We start from the raw sequence: 7,590 nt of genomic DNA on the forward strand, positions 1-7,590 counted from the left end.
CACCTGACCGCGCGCTCCCGATCCCCGCGTGCACACTATTGCTGCCGCTTTGACCCGAGCCCCCTCATTCCCTACCTCCCTACTCCCTCCTCTCTTCCCCCAAACCCTCCCCCCTCTGCAACTCTCCCGTTGTGTCCTCCTCTCTCTGCGTCCCTCTCCTCTTCTATCCCCACTTGACCCTCCCACAACCTCCCTCTGCTCCAGCCTGGGAATCCTCCGCCGGGCTCACCGTGGCACTCGGCGTTGGCTGTCCAGCAGCAGCCACACCGACTGCCCCATTCCCCACCACTCTCGCCACCCACCCCGGACACAGACCCGGGGAGTCAACCTCTCCTCCCTCATCCCCATCTCCCCCACCCCTGCCTCACAACCTGGACCCCCCTCCCCTCCCACACACCCTTCTGTCAACCGCTCCCTCCACATCGGACTGCAAAATGTCCGCTCCCTCTGCAACAAGGCCCTGGTCATCAACGATCTCATCCTTGATGAGAACGTTGATATCATGGCCTTGACAGAAACGTGGCTCACCCCAGGCGACACCTTCCCCCTCACGGAGGCCACGCCACCCGGCTACACCTCCCACCACATCCCCCGCCCCAACCGCCGTGGCGGTGGTGTTGCCCTTATCTCAAGGACACCACTTGCCCTATCCCCCTACTCCACTGGCTCTTTCCCCTCCTTCGAGCACCTCACCCTCTCCCACCCCTCATTCCTCTCCCTTAAAATCCTCCTCCTCTACCGGCCCCCTAAAACCTCTCCCACCTTCATCTCTGACATTTCAACACTCCTCACATCTCTTTGCCTCTGCTCCGATCGCCTCATCATCCTGGGCGACTTTAACCTACACTTCACCCCCTCCTGCTCCATCTCCACAGACTTCTCTTCCCTGCTCTCCTCACTCAACCTTTCCCTACACATAAACTCCCCCACTCACAGTCACGGCCACCCACTCGATTTGGTGATCACCCGGGGCCTCAGTGTCTCGGATGTCACTATTACCGACAAGGCCATCTCCGACCACTACTTCATCTCCTTCACCACCTCCACCCCCCTCCCCACCTCCACCAGACCCACCACCATCTTCTACCGCCCTTGGAAGAAGTTACCCCCACAATCCCTAACCGATGCCTTGGAGTCCTCTGAACTCCTCTCCCTCTGGCCTTCAACCCTCACCGACCCCTCTTCTCCTCTCTCCCTCCTCCACAATATCCTCTCCTCCACACTCGATACTCTTGCCCCCATCACTTCCCGCACTGTCTCCTACTCCCGCTCCTCCCCCTGGTACACCACCCACCTCCGCTCACTGAAATGCCAGGTGCGGGCTGCTGAGCGCACCTTTGTCAAATCCGGCTTAACGGTCCACCGACAAATCTGGCTGGACCTCCTCAAAATTTACCGCTCCACTCTAGCCTCGGCCAAGTCGTCCTTCTACTCCAGGATAATCCTGGAGGCGAAGAACAACCCCAGGCTACTGTTTTCCACCACATCCCGACTCCTCCGTCCCCCCCGCCACCCCGCGCAGGTCATCTCCTCCAACCTTCACTGCGAGGAGATGCTGGATTTCCTTGAATCCAAGATCAAGGGAATCCGCTCCGCGGTCACTTCCCCTCCAACTTCCACCCACCACCCACCCCTTCCCTCCCACACTCCGACTCCTACCCATCCTCCCCTACACACCTTCGTACCCGTTTCCCCACCCTCTGTCACTGAACTCATCCTATCCCTAAAACCAACCACCTGCTCCCTTGACCCCATCCCCACTCCACTCCTTATCTCCCAGCTCCATTTTCTTGCCCCACACATCACTGACATCATAAACCTGTCCCTCTCCTCTGGCTCTGTCCCCATTCCATTAAAAACTGCCATCATCACGCCCACCCTGAAAAAACCCTCCCTTGATGCGTCGCAGCTATCAAGCTACCGGCCCATCTCCAACCTCCCCTTTCTCTCCAAGGTCTTGGAAAGAGTTGTCGCCTCCCAACTGCGCTCTTTCCTCTCCACCCATTCTCTTTTTGAACCCCTTCAGTCAGGTTTCCGTGCTGCTCATAGCACAGAAACTGCCCTGGTCAAGGTCACCAATGATATCCTGACCATCTGTGACCAGGGCTCCCTCTGTCTCCTCGTCCTCCTCGACCTATCGGCAGCATTCGATACGGTCGACCACACTATCCTACTCCACCGCTTGTCCTCCCACCTCAACCTTCAAGGCACTGTCCTTGAATGGTTTAGGTCGTACCTTTCTCACCGTCTTCACTTCGTCTCAACGAATGGCTTCTCCTCCACCCCCCGTACTGTCTCATGTGGTGTCCCTCAGGGCTCTGTCCTCGGTCCCCTCCTCTTCACCCTCTATATGCTCCCCCTTGGTGACATCATCCGCAAACATGGGGTTAACTTCCACATGTATGCGGATGACACCCAACTCTACCTTTCCTCCTCTACTCTCAACTCCACGACCACCGATGTCCTGACAGCCTGCCTGTCCGACATCGAGTCCTGGACGAGAGACAACTTTCTTCAGCTCAACGTGCAAAAAACCGAGGCCCTCCTGATTGGCTCACGTCAGCGCCTCCGCACCTCAGGCGCTGACACCATCAGCATCCAAGGCTGCACTCTCCACCTCTCAAAGCCAGTCAGGAACCTCGGCGTTTTGTTCGACCCTGAGCTGTCCTTTCTCCCTCACATCCGCACCACAACTGGCACCGCCTTCCATCACCTCCGGAATATCGCCAGATTACGGCACTACCTCACCCCTCACGCTGCTGAAACCCTGGTTCACGCCTTTGTCACCTCAAGGCTGGACTATGGGAACTCTCTCCTCGCCGGCCTTCCCGCCACCTCCCTCCACAAGCTGCAGGTCATTCAGAACTCTGCAGCTCGTGTACTGTCCCGCACCAGGCTTCGGGACCACATCACTCCCACCCTCGCTCGCCTCCACTGGCTCCCCATCCCCCAGAGGATTGATTTCAAGATCCTCATCCTCACCTACAAGGCCATTCACGGCCTTGCTCCCTCCTACCTCTCCAACCTACTATCCCCCTACCTACCTGCCCGTACCCTCCGTTCCTCTGGCTCCGGTCTGCTCCACGTCCCCCGCCCCAACCGCCCTACTATCGGTGGTCGGGCCTTCAGCCTCTCAGCCCCGAGGCTCTGGAACTCCATCCCCCAGTGCCTTCGCCTTGCTTCCTCCCTTTCCTCCTTCAAGGCCGGTCTCAAAACCTTTCTCTTTGACCGTGCCTTCAGCTCCCCTCTCGACTCTCTTCCTCCTCCTCGCTCCCTCCCTTCCCTCCCCTCACCCTGACCATTTCCCCCTCCTCTCTCCCCTCCCTTCCCTCCCCTCACCCTGACCATTTCCCCCCTGCTCGGGTCATGACCCAACTGTGCAGCGCCTTGGGACGTCCTCCTGACGTGAAAGGCGCTCTATAAATGGAATCTTGTTGTTGTTGTTGTTGTTGTTTTGTCATAAAATTTAAGATACCACCAAAGTGTGGGAGATGCTTGATTTGGAAGGAATGTTTTTGCATCTCATAAAAAAAACAACTTCTAAATTAAGACTCCTCAGTTGCATGTGAACTTACGCTTTATGACAGAATGGTTTTACAGGCCAAGATGTTGTGGGATTTAAAGCCTGATGTTTGTCTTTCAACTGATCTGTAACTATTACATTTTATTCTTCTGCTTTTACTTATTGTCACTGTCACAGACTCTGCTTTTGCCTTTATTCCCCAAGCACCTCCTCTTCTCCATAGTCACCCGATCTCCCTGGCACTCTCTCTGGGTTGATATCTTCAGGGTGGTCTTGCTGGCAATGTCTGCCATGTCAGCTCTTGAGCATTTCCCCTGGGCGTCACATAGTTTTCTGTCTCCTCTCCATCATTCTGTCTGTTGATTCTGCTCTGATTGAGTTCTCAAGTCTATTATTGGCCACCCAAATGAATCCAGGGAGAAGCCACAAACCAAGCTCCTGCAGGGTCTCAGTACCTGCCCTATTTAGCTCTCATCTTTATTCTGTCTTGCACCAATAAAACTCCATTCACTCTTAAGCAATTTAGTTGTTGTTAAGCCCTGCATTAACCTGGTCTAACTTTTTTTTACAATATCCAATAATACTTTCTTAACTAAAGTATTTGCAATTGAAGGTGAGTTTCAGTGTTGGGGTTAGCAATGGCTTCAGTGGGTTTTAGTTGGGTCAGGTCATTTCTTTAGTAAAATCTACTTGTATATAGCAACAACTTGTATTTATATAGCACCCCACATGTAGGGTAGCTTCCCAGAACACTCGACAGTGGCGAAGCATGACTCTGAGCTGTGGGGAGGTGACCGTAGGCACGGTTAAAGATCTTCAGGTACAATCTGAAGATGGGGAAGGATAAATTCTTTTAAGTAAGGACCATTTGCATCTGCGTAATGCTGGAGGGTGTGAAGAATGACAATATATTGTTTTGTACAATACAATATATTGTATTGTTTCAATACACTATTCAATGCCTTGATTCTGCTTATCCTCATTCCCTAAAGACTCTTCAACAACCTCTCTCACACACATTGAATTGTGCAGAGTTACATAGAAATATATAGAATGTTACAGCACATATATAATTAGTTAAACTATGCCAGTGTTTATACTCCACATTAGTCTCCACACCTCCTAATCTCCTCTCCTATATTCCTCAATTTCCTTCTCTCTCACGTATTATTGATAATTTCTGCTTCAACAACAGCTTCTAGCAGTGAGTTCTCCATAAATATCATCTCTCTCAATATCCCTTTTATTTGATCAAATTTGTTCTTCCCTCTGTCTGTGTTGTTTGTCAAGAAAGGTCACCACCTGGTAGCAATAATAGTTGTGACATTGGAACATAGTCCATAATCTTCTCTGCGTCAGAAAATCTAACTATGAAGATACTGATTCATGTTCATCATTGATGAATCATTTTAAGCGATCTACAGGATGTATATATAAAAAATAAACTGCATTGAAGTTATTTTCTATTTGTTCACACCATTGTTTTCCTCACCCGTTTCCTCATTGACTAACTTGGAGCACTTACTATTTGCAAACCTGACAGTGGTGATGATCAAAGTGTAGAGCACAAATGTTATATCCTTCCTCATCCCTTAGACAAGAAATAGCTGATTCCAACAATGACCAATTTTCAATAGCAGTGAAAGGGCAGACTCTGCTATATTGCCAGTAATTGCAGGCTTGTTCACTGCACAGCAAGTCTGGCTCATCAGCAGGACCTGGAAGGGCAGACCAGTCACTGGGGGCAGGGAGTCATCCCACTCAGCTCCTGTTAACCCTGCAAGCCAAAGCCATAACCGGTAGGGTGGTCCTAGCTGGACCAGCAGCGGGAAAGCTTGCCAGACAGCAATATCAATGGCAAACTATGCAGTTTTGGCCGATTAGATTCCAGCAGTACCCCACCCCACACTCTGAGGTCCCCAAGCCTTGGTTCCTGCCAACCTGCACCTAATGCTCTCCAGAATGAACATGATGCATCCCTCCAGGGAGAGTTTGTGTTCCATTCCAACAATCTATCTCTGGAATTTCCATGCACAGGTGGGATGCATGGAATTCTCAGCTTGGTTTGGATACTCTTAAGCATGGTGATGGGTTTCAGCTTGTAGCAGATACCTGGCTGACCAAAAAAAAACAGCATTAAAAGATTGGTTCAGATAAAGAAGCCCCTTTGACCTACTTTACCTGATCCTTCCATATCTACCATCTTCCTACAACAGAATCAAGCTGTTTTGTAAGTGACGTTTGATTGGATAAAGTTAAAGGATCAATTAAAAATAATCTATGGCCATTTATTTCTTTGAGTGAAGCAAGTCATTCAATCAGATAACTCAAAAAGTAACCCTTTAGAAGGTCCATAGTCACTTACAATGTGGTTTGATATATAAATTTAGTTAGAATGGTTTTAGTTCAACAGTGGGACACTGCTACCAACACCCTGCTTGAGATGTTCCAATACCACAAACATGTGGTAGTGGTATTGTAGTGTTCACTTTGAGAACTAGCATTGACAGTGTCCAATGTTAGTTCAGGTTTGGATTCAAACTTGTTTCCTCAGATTAGAGCTCAACATTGGGGAGAAATGTATTATATCCAGTCAGCCTAACGTCAGTAGTAGGGAAACTTCTAGAGACTATAATCCAGACAAAATAAATTTTCACTTAGAAAAATATGGGTTAATAAAGGGCAGCCAACACGGATTTGTTAAAGGCAGGAAGGATGATGGTAGTGCAGTTGATATAGTTTATATGGATTTTCAAAAAGTGTTTGATAAAGTGCCACAGAAGAGGTTGGGACAGTGGCAGCATGGATACAGAACTGGATGGAATACAGAAAGCAGAGAGTTGTGGTGAACGATTGTTTTTCTGACTGGGGGTGAAGTGTGCAGTGGTGTCCCCGAGGGGCAGTATTGGGACCACTACTCTTTTTGATCTATATAAATGGGTATAGACTTGGGTATAGGGAATAGAATTTCCAAGTTTGCAGATGATACTAAGCTAGGAAAAGTAGTAAACGGTGAGAATGATAGTAGCAGACTGCAAGAGGATATAGATAGCCTGAAACGATAGGCAGGCACATGGCAGATGAAGTTTGATGTGGAGAAACACGAAGTGATGGATTTTTAGAGGAAGAATGAGGACAGGCAATATAGCTGATGGTACAATCTTAAAGGGGGTGAAGGAACAGAGAGACCTGGGGGTTCATATAAATAAATCTTTGAAGGTGGCGGGACAGGTGGATAAAGCTGTTAAACAAAGCATACAGGATACTTGGCTTTACAAATAGGGGCATAGAATACAAAAGTCGGGAAGCTATGATAAATCTTTATAAAACATTGGTTATGCCTCAGCTAGAGTGCTGTGTTCAGTTATCAGGAGAGGGTAGAGAAGCCAGGATTATTTTCCTTGCAGCAGAGAAGGTTAAGAGGAGACTTAATAGAAGTTTACAAAATGATGAGCGGATTTGCTAGGGTGAAGAAGGAGAAACTATTGCCACTGGCAGGTGGGTTGATAACCCAAGGACACCGATTTAAAATAGTTGTAAAAGAAACAGAGGGGAGTTGAGGAGAATTTTTTTCACAGAGTGAGTTGTTTGGAGCTGGAATGCATTGCCTGAAAGGGTGGTGGAAGCCAATTCGATAATAACTTTTAAGAGAGAAGTAGGTAATTATTTGGGGAGGACAAGTTTGAAGGGGAGAGCAGGGGAGTGGGATTGATTTGGATAGGTCTTTTAAAAGAGCTGGCACAGACACGATAGGCTGAATGGTGGTCTTCTGTGCTGTATAATTCTATGACTCCACAGCAGATTCGAGTGATATGATGGTTGTTTCATAAGATACTTGTTTGAATTAAACCGATATCCAGTGAAGCAGTACTGAGATCCATTGAAAGTGCACCCTCCGCATCACCATTTGAGGTCACACTTTCAGCCACTACGCCCTGAAACTGTGGAAAACTCCCCCTCAATCCCTCCACCTTGCGCACTCTCTCTCCCCTTTTTCAAGACTCACCTGAAAACCTTCCTTTTCGACCGTGCTTACGTACACCTCCCCGCCACCCCACCTCTGGCTT

Source organism: Callorhinchus milii, unplaced genomic scaffold (assembly GCF_018977255.1).
Source record: "Callorhinchus milii isolate IMCB2004 unplaced genomic scaffold, IMCB_Cmil_1.0 Scaffold1, whole genome shotgun sequence".
In the NCBI taxonomy this organism is placed as follows: domain Eukaryota; kingdom Metazoa; phylum Chordata; class Chondrichthyes; order Chimaeriformes; family Callorhinchidae; genus Callorhinchus; species Callorhinchus milii.